The sequence below is a fragment of the Protopterus annectens genome, chromosome 5.part1 (assembly GCF_019279795.1).
Source record: "Protopterus annectens isolate FY-2018-M chromosome 5.part1, PAN1.0, whole genome shotgun sequence".
Taxonomy (NCBI): Eukaryota; Metazoa; Chordata; order Ceratodontiformes; family Protopteridae; genus Protopterus; species Protopterus annectens.
Genome location: NC_056736.1, coordinates 751,356,823 through 751,370,784, shown reverse-complemented (window position 1 = coordinate 751,370,784; position 13,962 = coordinate 751,356,823). Strand labels below are relative to the sequence as shown.

The 13,962-nt window shown below is 45.5% G+C and overlaps 1 protein-coding gene across 3 annotated transcripts in view; it reads left to right on the top strand.

Moving 5' to 3' along the window:
• The window catches only part of PAAF1 (proteasomal ATPase associated factor 1), a 577,308-nt gene that overhangs the window by 344,535 nt on the left and 218,811 nt on the right, over window positions 1–13,962 (top strand). The gene's annotated exons all lie outside the window — the stretch shown is intronic.

Below are 13,962 nucleotides of genomic sequence, written 5' to 3'. Positions count from 1 at the left end.
AAAGTATACACTTCTGCAACTCTTGCCATTAGAGCACTAAATTGTCAGTTCCACATGCTGAACCCAGGCATAAAACTACTGTTCAATCTCAGCCTTACTACAGGATATGTACCCAAAGAGTGGCGTACAGCAACAGTGGTCCCTCTCCACAAAGGTGGTGCCTCAACGGATCCTGGAAACTATCGCCCCATAAGCCTGACTAGCTTGGTCTGCAAAGCTATGGAAAGTTCATCATGGACCTCATAAATAAAGATATTGGGGACCTACAGACACTGGATCCTACCCAGTTCGGCTTTAAGGGCAGATCCTGCCTCTTAAACCTGGTTGATTTCTTTGAAACAGTCACCAAGGCCATTGACGAGGGGAAGGTGGTCCACACAGCCTGCTTGAACCTCGCAAAAGCCTTTGATACAATATCCCACTTAAATATAAACCCCTATGTCACTAGATGGGTTGCAAACTGGCTCAAGGACAGAACACGTATGGTTAGAATTGTTGGAGCCATGTCAGACTCCAAACCAGTTACAAGTGGCGTCCCACAAGGCTCAGTCCTGGGACCTGTCTTGTTCGGTATATATTTCTCTGAGGTACAGGCCAACACGGAAGGACTGTGGCTGACCAAGTTCGCAGATGACTGCAAACTGGGTGCCATAATCGACTCCCCAGCCGACACAAGCATCCTCCAAAAGAGCCTCATAGAAACAGACAACTGGTGCCAGAGCCATGGCCTCAAGCTAAATGCCAAAAAGTGTATAGTCATCCCCTTTGGCAAAAACAAAGTGCCCACAAATTACCACATAGGTGGTAATCCATGAAGTAAAGAAGAAGTAATTAGGGACCTGGGGACCCTAGTTGATAGCAATCTCTCATTTGACAAACACGTGGCCAAAGTGGTTAGAAAAACATTTTATTTAGCCCACCTAATCATGAAGGGATTCGCATCTAGATCAGGGGAGGTCATCGTGCCTCTTTACTCATCCCTCATCAGGCCCATAATTGAGTACAATGCCCCTTTTGGGATGTACTTTACCAGGCACCTGCAGCAACTGGAAAGACCCCAAAAGTACCTCACCAAGAGAATCAAAGGGCTCAAACAGATGCCATATGCTGCCCAGTTAAAGAAACTCCAGCTCTACTCAGTGGCATACCGCCTGCACAGAGGCGATCTGTGCTTGACGTATAAAGCCATGTCCAACCCGGAATTAATGGACATGCTGCACCTCAGAAAATCCAAATCCCATCGAGCTCGACTTGAGAGACTTGAACCTCAGCACTGAAATAAATAGGACATGCTGGAGGGACAGATTCATAACCCAGAGGCTCCCTTCATTCTGGAATAAAATCCCAGTCCAGGTTAGGCAGAGTCCCTCATTGACTCTCTTCAAGAGGAATCTTGATGAGTGGATGGGAGATCGTAGGTTTACCCTGGGTATCACTTCTGTGTCACTGTTAGACAGAGGCACACAGTATACTAACCTCGAAAAAGGGCATAGCAAAATTAATTTAAAATGGGTGGCGAAAGCCAAACACACTCTTGCTAGGCTTATAAATGCCCTAGGGCAGATAGCCTAGTATGAACCTATGAAACTATGAAATACCAGCAACATACCGTGGAACTCCTTAAACAAAAATATCTACCTTTCCTGCTTGTGCAGAAAATAAAGACTTACAAGAGCTTATGCATTCTGCAAGCCAAGTTACTAAACGCACCTTGCAATGTGGCTTTGATGCCCTAGAAGCATCTTGCAGGGCAGCAGTCACAGGTTCTGTACTTAGAAGGCATGCTTGGCTTAAGGAACAGACCTTGGCAGACCATTTCAAATCAAAACTATTGGACGCACCATTGAACAAAGACAATTTGTTTGGCACCAAGGCAGAAGAGGTCTTAAAAAAAATGGAAGGAAAAGCTAAATCTATGCAGACAGTTAAAGACTCTTTTCAGGTCCAGCCTCCGAGATTCACTAGGCATTGCCCCTCCAGGCACTGGTCCTTTCAGGCCCCCTCCAGGTGAGCTCAGACAAGACCTAGGGGAAGCAGACCCCCTAGACAGCAGTCCCAGGGAATGCCGAGATCTAAGCAATGGAGTTCCTCCACTTCAAAAACAGGGAGTGCTAAGCCACCCCCTTATGGAAAGAACTCACAATGACTTTACACCTCCACTCCTTACCTCTGCCCACCAACGACCGATGGGTCCTCAGTGTAGTGTCCCAGGGATACAAATTTTATTTCCACACTCTGCCATCCCCAAAAGGGGTTCCCAGGTCTTCCTCCAAACCAGTGGGCTGAGGCCAAAAAAAAAGTCCGTTCCCTGCACTCCATGAGGGCAATACAGTCTGTTCCTGCAGACCAGATAGGCCAAGGTTTCTATTCCAGGCTTTTTCTGGTACCCAGAAAAGAGGGGCACCTAGCGCCCAATCCCTGATCTAGCAATTCTAAACACCTTCCTGGTGATACCAAAATTCAAAATGCTCACCCTCCAGCAGCTTCTTCCTATGCTTTCCTGCTTGGTTAGCCACCCTAGACCTAAAAGAGGGGTATCTACACATCCTAATCGGAGATTCTTACAGGAAATATCTACTTTCAGGGCGGAATCTATGCATTTTCAGTTCTCTGCACTTACCTGTGGCTTATCCACTGCTCCCAGAGTTTTCACAAAATGCCTGGCTTCAGCCATTGCTTTTTGCAGACAAAGGAATATTTAAATTTACCCCTACTCAGACGACTGCCTGATTCAGGCAGACAGTCAGGAAAAGCTGCTACAGCACCTGACCTTTGTAAAGGACCTACTGAGCTCCCTGGGGTATACTATAAACAAAAAGACATCCAAGCCAGTCCCCACTCAAAAAATTGTATTCCTGGGAGCAAGCCTGGACACAGCATCCCAGATGGCATTCCTTACTCCAGAAAAACAAGCCTACCTGACAGGCTACTTCTCTCAACTAGCCACCAGAACCCAGTTATCCGCAAGGAAAATCCTGCAAGCTCTAGGGTTCATGACATCCTGCATTCTACTAATTCCATATGAGGAAACTACAATGGTACCTAAAAAGCCTTTGGTGTCAACACTCTCAGGAACTGGAAACTATCATACCTATGATAGCCTGTCTAAGGAAAGATTTTCTTTGGTGGGCAGCAGCATGCAGCCACAGCAAGGGACTTCCCTCTTCACAACCCCATGCCACCCAGACGCATCAGATTATGCCTGGGGTGCACACCTGGATGGCAGGTGCATTTCAGGGCCATTGGAGCCCAAATCTAATACATCAGCACATCAACCAAAAAGGGATGCTAGCTGTTCAGCATGCTCTGACAGCTTTCAGACCCCTACTCTCCCCGGGGCCTCTAGTGATCATGACAGACAACACCACAATGATGTGGTATATCAACAAGCAGGGAGGAACTTACTCTTATCCTCTCTACAGGCTCGCCATGATCCTTTGGCACACTGCTTCAGCCATGCAAATTCACCTGCTAGCACAATTCCTGCCAGGCTTCCAAAACTCTCTGGCAGACAACTTAAGCGGAAACTTGCTAGAACCACTCGAGTGGCAGCTAGACCACAGAACCTTCAAACTTGTAACCCAGAAATGGGGCACCCCAAAGGTGGACCTCTTTGCCTCCCACAACAATCCCCAGCTCAGCAAATTCTGCACCAGGGAACCTCACAGCAAGGCCTGGAAAGTGGATGCTCTATCCTTCCAATGGGTAAACCTTTCAATCTATGCATTTTCCCCTCTACCACTAATTTCAAGGGTACTGCTCAAAATAATGGAGGAAAAACTAAGGGCAGTCTTGATTGCCCCATGCTGGCCACGCCACAACTGGTACCCACTGCTGCACAGCCTGTCACCCCTGCTACCATGGCACCTACCGCAGATCCCAACACTCCTGACCCAGAAGAATGGCGAATTCATGCATCTACAATTGCGGACCCTGAATCTGGCAGCCTGGCTTATTCCCTGATCTCTCCTCCAGCTGCCAGCCTAAGCAAACAAGTCCTGGATGTTGTACATGAGGCCAGACACCCCAGCACTAGAAAACCTTGTGCTGACAAGAGAAAAAGGTATTGCACCTGGATCCAGGCTAAAGGAGCTAAAACAGCACAGCCCTCCCTACCTCTCATCCTGGATTACCTAGCAGACCTACTACACAGGGCCTTTCCTTCTCTTCTATTAAAATTCATGCCTCTGCCATCTTTGCTCATTACAGCACAGAGCCACCTCTCTTCACTCACCCTCTCATCAAACAGTTCCTAAGAGGGGCTAACAGTTTAAGGCCACCCAGAAGAGCTCCTACCCCAGCTTTGGACCTTAACTTTGTGTTGGAAAAGCTCACACTACTCCTCTTTGAGCCTGCAGCTTCAGCAGAGTTAAAATTCCTCTCTTGGAAAACAGCCTTGCTTTTGGCCATCACTTCAGGTAGAAGAGTTTGAGCTACAAGCACTCATGGCTGTAGAGCCCGTCATCATTTTTCACTCTGACAGGGTCTTCATCAGGACTAACCCAACTTTCATGTCTAATGTGGTGTCCGGTGTGGCTCTCAACCAATCTGTCCATTTGCCCACCTTTTTCCCTAATCCTTAAAATGAGGGGGAAAGGATCCTGCACTCTTTAGATATGCACAGACAACTCAGATTCTACCTTGATAGCACTAAGCCCTTTAGGAAATCTGACCACTTACTAGTCAGCTTTGCAACAGGGGCAGAGGGCAAGGCCATATCAAAACAAACCATCTCAAAATGGATAGCACACTTTATCCATTTCTGTTACAAACACCATGGGAAACCTTCCCCTCAGGGAGTCAGAGCGCATTCCACTAGGGCAAATTGAACCTCTGCAGCCTTTCTCAGAGGAGTCCCTACCAGGGACATCCCAGAGGAGTCCCTACCAGAGACATTCTGGAAGCTGCTACTTGGAGTTCTCTTCATACCTTCACCAAGCATTACCACCTGCCTATCTTTTCCAAATCCAGGGCGGGCTTTGCAACAGCAGTCCTGCAGGGTATACTAGCTAGCCCCAACTCTTCTTGACTGCCTCCACCCAACCTTTGGCTTTGGGAATCAACCCAAGTGTGATGACTGCAACAGTGAAACATGAAGAACATAGTACAGATGTTCTTCATCTCACATTGCTGCAGTCATAACTTATGGGTAGTCCGCTGTCCTCGGTCGGCCCGAATACCAAAGTATTAGGCTGACGTCGGTCATGGGCGCTCAGATCTGACGTCAGAGCATCAAGGTATTAAAGCGCATGACCGACGTCATTTCCTCAGTCTTTTTTGCCGCATGGTCCGAAGCAGAAGCAGCATTTGCAAGTGCCGTTCGGCGTTCTGAAATTTTCGTATTCTGAGTTTCAGACCGATACCAAGTTGGGCTAAGTACCCCGTCTGGGATTATTTTTGTTTTTTCTTGCCTCAGTTACTTCCGGATGTCAGAAAAAGTGAATAATTGTATTTCTTGTGGGAAACAGATACCGCATAGGGATTACCACTCTCTTTGTATTCCTTGTTTGGGGCCTGAGCACGACGTAGTAGGGTGTCGCTTTTGTGCTAGATTTAATAAGCGCACCTTTAAACGTAGGTTAGATTGTGCTAGGCTTGTCTTCGGTAAGCGGTGTAATTACAATATGCCGTCGGATCCTCCGCCCGCTACTGCGAAGAAGCGCAAAGATAAATCTTTAAAGTCCAAACAGGATGACTCGTCCGTTCCGGATGCCGGTTCTTTAGACACCACGGTGGATTCGGTTGATCCGGACGCAGTTTCTTCTGAGTCTCAGGGGGAGACGTTGGTTTTGCAAGATGTGGCCTCTCAGGAGTCAGGTCAGGCTGAGGGGGCCTCTCAGGTTGCTGTTCTCCCTTCTTTGCCTAACGTGGTTAGGCCTTCTCCTTCTGTCTCTAAGGTGCCTTCCAAAGGCAGGCCTGGTTTGCCTTCCACAGGTGTCAGTCCTAGTTCTGCAGGTTCTGTGTCTAAAAAACACATGCTTAAAATGGCAGAAGATTTAATTACTTTAATCAGGGGTTCTATGCCCCCTCCTGATAAGAGGCCTAGGGTGGAGCCAGAAATGGAAAGTTTGGAGCAGGCTTCAGATTACTCAGAGTCTTGGCTGAAGACATTCAGGATTTTCCTCCTTATTCTGATTCAGGCAGAGGATTCCACTCCTTCTGCTTCTCCTCCAGAGGATTTTTCTTTTCAGAAACCCTGCATTCCATGAGGGAGCATTTTAAATGGGAAGGTCAGGATTTCTCAGATTCCAGGAAGAGGCTTAGGGAATTTTGTTTTACCACAGCATAGGCCCTTGGCTATACCTCCTGTTTTGGATGTTGTTCAAGACGTTTTCTCTGAGGCTTCCCTTAATCCAGATTCTTTGCCTCCTGCACCAGTGAAGCCAGATAGGTATTACAGAGTGCCTGAGGCTCATAAATATCTGTATAAGAGCCCTAGGGCCGACCCAGAAACTATTAGCCAGGGACCTAAGGGTGTCAGGGCTTCTGTTGTAAAGAATCCAGTACCTTTGGATAAGGATGCTAGAGCTTTGGAAAGGTGGGGTAAGAAAGTATACACCTCTTCCACTTTAGCAATGAGGGCTTTGAATTGCCAGTTTCATATGTTGAAATACCAGAATTTTCTTCTTACTCAGTTAAAATCTAAAATGGATGCTTTAGCAGAGGGCATAGAGTGTAAGGAATTACAGGATTTGGTACATGCCTCTGATCAGGTGGGTAAGCATGCTTTGCAGTGTGGTTTTGATGCTTTGCAGGCTTCTTCCAGGGTGGCTGCCACTGGTTCAGTTCTTCGCATGCACGCCTGGCTTAAGGATCAGAATTTGTCTGAGCATGTTAAAGCTAGGATTTTGGATGCTCCTTTGCAGTCTGAAGTTTTGTTTGGTTCTCCTGTGGAGTCTGTCTTGAAAAAAATGGAAGACAAGGCTAAGTCTATGCAGACTGTTAAAGATTTTTTGCAGGTGCAGCCCCCTAAGTTTAGCAGGAACTGGCCTGCTAAGGGTTGGACTTGCCCTTCTTCTGATTCACAGTCTAGGGGTAGATCTAGACATGGTAGGGGCAGAGCTCAAAGTTCTTTCAGGCCCAGACCGTGGAGTTCACCAGCACAATCTACAGGTGAGGGCAGGGGCCAGTCCTTTCGTAAACAGGCCCAATGACCTGCATTTCCAGCTGCCAGATCCTTCCTGTCTGGCAGCTCCTTTGGGAGGAAAGTTGGCACTCTTCAAGCAAAATTGGTTTCTAGTCACCCAGGACAAATGGGTGTTGGACATTATAGACCGAGGCTACAAGTTTTATTTCCACACATTGCCTCCTTTCAAAGGCATGCCAGACGTTCCTCCTCAGCAAAGGGCAGAGGCTCACAAACAGATTTCTTTGCTTCTTCAAATGGGGGCTATACAGCAGGTCCCTCTGTCAGAAGTGGGCCTCGGATTTTACTCTCGCCTATTTCTTGTACCAAAGAAAGGAAACACTTGGAGGCCAATCTTGGATCTATCTGTCCTCAACACATATCTGGACATTCCAAAATTCAAAATGTTGACGTTGCAACAACTTCTGCCTCTGTTGGGCAAAGATCACTGGATGGTAACTCTGGATCTCAGAAGCTTATCTTCATGTTCCTATCAGACTCAGTTGCAGGAGATTCCTGTGTTTTCGGGCTGGGACTTTACATTATCAGTTCTCTGCATTGCCCTTTGGCTTATCTACTGCACCCAGAGTATTCACAAAAGTTCTGGCTCCAGTGATAGCTTTCTTCAGGTTAAGAGGAATACAAATTTATCCTTATTTGGACGATTGCCTGATTCTTGCTCAAGACAAGCACGAGCTTCTTCACCATCTACAGTATGTTATGACAGTGTTAAGGTGCCTAGGGTATTCTGTGAACGAAACAAAGTCCAGTCTAGTACCCTCTCAGGAAATGTGCTTTCTGGGTGTGAGACTGAATACAGCTTCCCAGATGGCCTTTTTGACCCTGGACAAGCAAAAGAATCTTACACTGTACTTCCATCAATTGTCTCTACTGTCCAGGCTGACTGCAAGGACAGTCCTTCAAGCCTTGGGGTTCATGGCATCTTGTATTCTGGTGCTTCCAAATGCCAAACTGCATATGAGGAAGCTACAATGGTATCTCAAAAATGTATGGACACAACACTGCCAAGATCTGGACACTGTCATTCAGATAATACCTTGCATTCAAAAGGAATTTTTGTGGTGGGCTCAGGAATGTCACCTAAACAAGGGACTCTCTGTGACCCGACCAGAGGCGAGTCAGATTTTAACGACGGATGCCTCGGACAAGGCCTGGGAGCACACCTCAATGGAAAATGGGTTCAAGACACGTGGCCTGTCAGACTTCAACATTTACATATCAACTTGAAGGAAATGTTAGCAGTCCAGTTTGCATTGATGGCTTTCAAGGATTTACTTCTCCCAGGGCAGGTGTTGATTCAAACAGACAACACAACTGTCATGTGGTACATCAACAAGCAAGGGGAACCCATTCGTTCCCTCTTTGCAGGCAAGCTATGATTTTGAGGGAGACTGCTCTCAGTTTGCAACTCACTCTTCAAGCAAGGTTTCTGCCAGGAGCACAGAACTCCTTAGCAGATGTTTTGAGCAGACGGATAGTGGATCCCCACGAGTGGAAATTGGATCCTCATGTATTCCGACAGTTGACAATGATATGGGGGACTCCAGACATAGATCTGTTCGCTTCTCCACTAAATTTCCAGGTGCCAAAGTTTTGCACAAAGATGTTTCATCCCACAGCTTGGAAAGTGGATGCTCTATCATTCAGTTGGAGCAATCTTCACGTCTATGCCTTTCCGCCTCTGCATCTTCTTCCAAAGGTTCTCTTGAAGGTCAGACAGGACAAGCCCTCCATGATTCTAATAGCTCCAGATTGGCCTTGACAGCACTGGTATCCTCTGCTAAGGAGTTTAGTACGGGACCCTCCTTACCCTTTGCCTTTGATTCCGCACCTTTTGACTCAGGAGGGCAATCATTTCCTCAATGTCAGGATTCAGTCCCTGCATCTAACAGCCTGGCATATTCTGTTCTAGATCCTGGAGGGTCGCAGCTTCCTCAACAAGTTTTGAATGTTATTTTGGAGGCCAGGAGGCCTAGTACAAGGAAAGTTTATGCTGATAAATGGAGGAGATTTTTTTATTTGGAGCAAAGCAAAGAGCTTTGATGATTCCAGGCCTGATTTGAGTGTTTCTCTTCAATATCTTACAGAATTATTGGACAAGGGTTTGTCTTTCTCCTCTATAAAAGTTCATGCTGCAGCCATTTCTGCTCACTATGACTGTGATCCACCATTATTCTCTCATCCTTTGTTTAAGCAATTCCTTAGAGGGGCAAAGAACATAAGACCCCCACGTAGAGCTCCTACTCCTGCTTGGGATCTCAATTTTGTGTTGGAAAAACTTACTTTACCTCCTTTTGAACCTGCAGCTACGGCTGAGCTAAAGATTTTGTCTTGGAAGACTGCTTTTTTGTTGGCCATTACGCCTGCTAGAAGGGTTTCTGAATTACAGGCTCTAATGGCAGTTGAACCCTTCCTAATTTTTCATAAGGATAGGGTATCTCTGCGTACTAACCCTACTTTTATGCCTAAAGTGGTTTCAAATGTGGCCTTGAACCAATCTATTCATTTGCCTACTTTTTATGCAGATCCCCAAAATAAAGGGGAGAAAATTTTGCACACTTTGGATATTCACAGGCAGTTGCGTTATTATTTGAGCAAGACTAAAGGGTTCAGACAGTCTCAGCAGTTGTTTGTTTCTTTTACTTTGGGTTCTCAGGGGAAACCTGTTTCAAAACAAACTATTTCTAAGTGGATTGGCTTTTGTATTGCTTTTTGTTATTCTCATCATGGTAAGGAGATTCCAGCTGGAATCAGGCCTCACTCCACTAGGGCTACTGCCACTTCTACTGCTTTTTTAAGGGGGGTAGCTACTAAAGATATTTTAGAAGCAGCTACTTGGAGTTCAGTGCACACTTTTTATAAACATTACCATCTTCCTCTTTATTCCAAATCTAGGGCTGGATTTGCCACTGCAATCTTACAGGGCATTTTGGCAGCCCCCAATGCTTTATGATTTTGCCAGCCTCCCTTTACCTCTGCTTTGGGATTCTACCCATAAGTTATGACTGCAGCAATGTGAGATGAAGAACATAGTACAGTTTTGTACCTACCATAAATGTAGATGTTCGAAGATCCACATTGCTGCAGTCCAATTTTCCCTCCCTCCTTCCCCTCTGTAGTTTGGAGTGGTGGTATGATTTGGGTTGTAGCTGTTTTTTGTGCATGGTTTTAGGGAGTTATTTTATTTTTGGCTGTGGCCTTTATTTTTAGGGCCTTCTGACATCTGGGGCAAGAAAAGACTGAGGAAATGATGTCGGTCATGCGCTTTAATACCTTGACGCTCTGACGTCAGATCTGAGCGCCCATGACCGACGTCAGCCTAATACTTTGGTATTCGGGCCGACCGAGGACAGCGGACTACCCATAAGTTATGACTGCAGCAATGTGGATCTTCGAACATCTACATTTATGGTAGGTACAAAACTGTACTTTGTTCACTTACCATAAATGTAGATGTTTGAGTGTATTCACTGTTTCAGTCCTGGATGTTCTTCGTGTTTCACTGTTGCAGTCATCACATTTGGGTTATCTGCCTGCAGGTAGCCCTCAGTTGGCCTGAATACCAGAGTCTTCGGATTTCTGCGTCTGATGCTGTCGCATCTTCCTTGACGTCAAGTCGTCAGGGGTATAAAACATGCATCCAACGCCATTACATCAATCTTTCTTGCTGTGCGGTGCCCAAAGCAGAAGTGGACCACCTTCCCCTCGTCAATGGCCTTGGTGACTGTTTCAAAGAAATCGACCAGGTTTAAGAGGCAGGATCTGCCCCTAACAAAGCCGAACTGGGTAGGATCCAGTGTCTGTAGGTCCCCAATATCTTTATTTATAAGGTCCATTATGATCCTTTCCATAGCTTTGCAGACCAAGCTAGTCAGGCTTATGTGGCGATAGTTTCCAGGATCCGTTGAGGCACCACCTTTGTGGAGAGGGACCACCGTTGCTGTACGCCACTCTTTGGGTACATATCCTGTAGTAAGACTGAGATTGAACAGTAGTTTTATGTTTGGGTTTAGCTCTTCTTGGAGTTCATGTAGGATGCAGCCCGGGACACCGTCTGGTCCCATTGATGCTGTGTTTTTTGCTTTGGAGAGGGCGGCTCTTACCTGAGCATCTGAGATGTCAGGGGGGCAGCACTCTGCTGGGATAGATATTTGCCCTTTTGTTGGGGAGGGGGGGGGAGAAGTTTGTGCTGAACCTGTCAGCTAGGATGTTGGCAATGTCTGTGTGTTCGGTGTATTTTTTGTCATTTTGGACTAATTCTGAGCATATCTGTGAATTCCCACCCAGGTTCCCAACATAACTAAAGAAAGCCTTGTGATTATCCTTAGTGTCCTGTGCAATTTTTCTCTCGAAGCTGGCCTTAGACGATTTTATGAGTGCCCGTAGTTTTTTGCTAATACTGATCAGAGATGCCTTCCCTTTTTGGGATTTTGTTCTATCATGTAGTAGCTTTCTCCTTCTATTGTATAGTTTGTTTATGGCTGGGGTCCACCAGACAGGACGTCTGCCTTTGGAGGATTGGGTCTTGGTTTTATTTGGGATTGCATGATCCATGCATTCCTGAAGGTGTTCATAGAATGTGTTTATAAAGGATTCTGCGTCTGGGCGTATTTTCCACAGGCCTGGGGGCTTTGAAGGATTCCACCTCGGTTTTGAGGAGTGTGAAATTTGCTTTAGGAACGTTTTTCACTGTGGTTTTCTGGGCAGGGGGTTGGGGTCGGGATGTGAATATCCAGTGAGATTAGTTTATGGTCTGATCTTACCAGTGAGGGATATACTTCTGGTCTGGAGCATAGAGTCCCCATGTTGGTGATGATCAGGTCCAGTATGTTTTCCACTCTTGTGGGAGTGGTAACAAGTTGTTCCATAGCATTTGAGTTTATAAATTCTAGGAACCTTTGGGCTTGGGTGTTGGAGCTTCAGTAATGCTCCCAGTCTATGTTTGGGTAGTTGAAGTCGCCCAATATAATGGTGTTTGGAGAGACCTTCATATTTTCCTGTGTTCTCAGGAAGGCCAAGTGGAGTTCTTGGGTTTGGGAGGGTGGTCTGTAGCAGGCTATAAACTGGAAGGCAGTTTTACCCACTCCTAAACATTCTCTTCAGGAATCTCTCATAATGAGGTTTCAGTAGTGTGGGACCCTTTTTTGAGAGAGTGGGGGGGGGGGCTTTTCTTCAGAGGAGGAGGAAGAGCTGTCTAGGTGCCTCGAGTCTTGGCCATCTTCCGCCTTGTCCACCTCAGTAAAGTGTATAAAACATATTTTCCTTTTGCATTTTATAATTCATATTTTTCTCATTTCCAAACAACATTTTCAAATTCAGTTGCCTAATATACAATTTAAATTGAGTAAGAAGTTTCACTATAGCCCATCTATATTCTGGAATAAAAATTAAACCTTTTTTAAAAAGTGTTTTTTTCACCAGTTTCAATTTTATTAAAATTAATTGCATTAAAACTATCATCTGTAATGACTTTAATTTAGTAAATGTATTTTTATTATATTTTTCATGTTATTACATTTTTTAAGTTTGACTTGTTTCGTTTTGGTTCATTTGCTGAAGGTAGTGTACATTCCAGTATATTGTGTCTTTGGCTTTTCTGTATCAACATGAACCTTGTAGTGCCAGTTCAGCCATCCTGGAGGGGGGTTTTGGTGGTATCCTTCCACAGAAGCACCATTGGGGTGCAAGCCCCAGAGGTCCAGCTCCCACACTTGGGAACCAGGAGGCAGAGCATGGCATGACACGCACAGCAGTCTCTCCCAGCTGTGAGTTTGCAGAAGGATGCACCCACATTCGCTTCTGCCATCAGGGGAGGAGGAGTTTGGACCATTCACGAATTCTAGCCCTTGTCTGATAACTACAGTTGTATCTCCTCCCACTCTCAATATACTTTGAATGACATTATAAGGAAAATGGACTGGATTCAAAACAGGTTGTTTTTAACAAAATCATTTGTAGGGCTAGGAAGATGAAAATATTTGTCTTCTCCAGGGTCTAGAGGATTTCTATTTTTGACCAGATATACTTTGTCTTACAGCCCAGATTTAGCAGCTCTAGCTGTTGGCATTCCCTGCAAGTTAGATAAGTATCTGCTAGAATTTTGCTTGTTGCAGCATGGTGCCATATGTTCACGGTTGTTTCATTTGCAGGAAGGTACTCTGTAGTGACCATGGATGAACAGCCGTGTGTAGTAGATGTGTGAGCTTGTGCACTCGGTGCATTGTTTCACTGTGTGCTGTACCACGGTTGTGTGTCTTTGAGCCCGTATGGGAATGTCTGTATAGACACTGAAGTTTGATTTCTGAAAATAATCAACCCAACTGTAGAGGCACTTGTAAAGGATCATGTCATACATCAACTGATGTGGTAAGAAGCTCTTTTGTCATTTTATTGCAGCTTTGGGCATCATTTGTGTTCTAACATAGTTTGTTGAGTACAGTGGGAGATCTGACTGCTGTTGTTTAGGTTTAATAGTGGTTTGTTACATATTTATTGCAGAATGCAAGTAGTATTATTAAGTAACTTTTTTTGTTTCAGACTTAACTGTGTATTTATCAGACTTTAATACATACTGCTTAAAGTATTAGCACCCAGAACTGAAGGAGGTGCAGTGCACCAAGAATATTACCTGAGCAGACAGCTAGCACACCTTCCCTGCTGAGATGCAGGTGAGTGATATGCAGATTATCAGTACAATAAAGTGTAATCCTGCCACCGAGAGCAGTAGTGCGAATGAACAGCTTAACAGAAGCAGCTCCTGGCGTCACTGAGGCATTTAGCACCTTGTTAGCTGCAGTACTGATGGTGTGAACAAG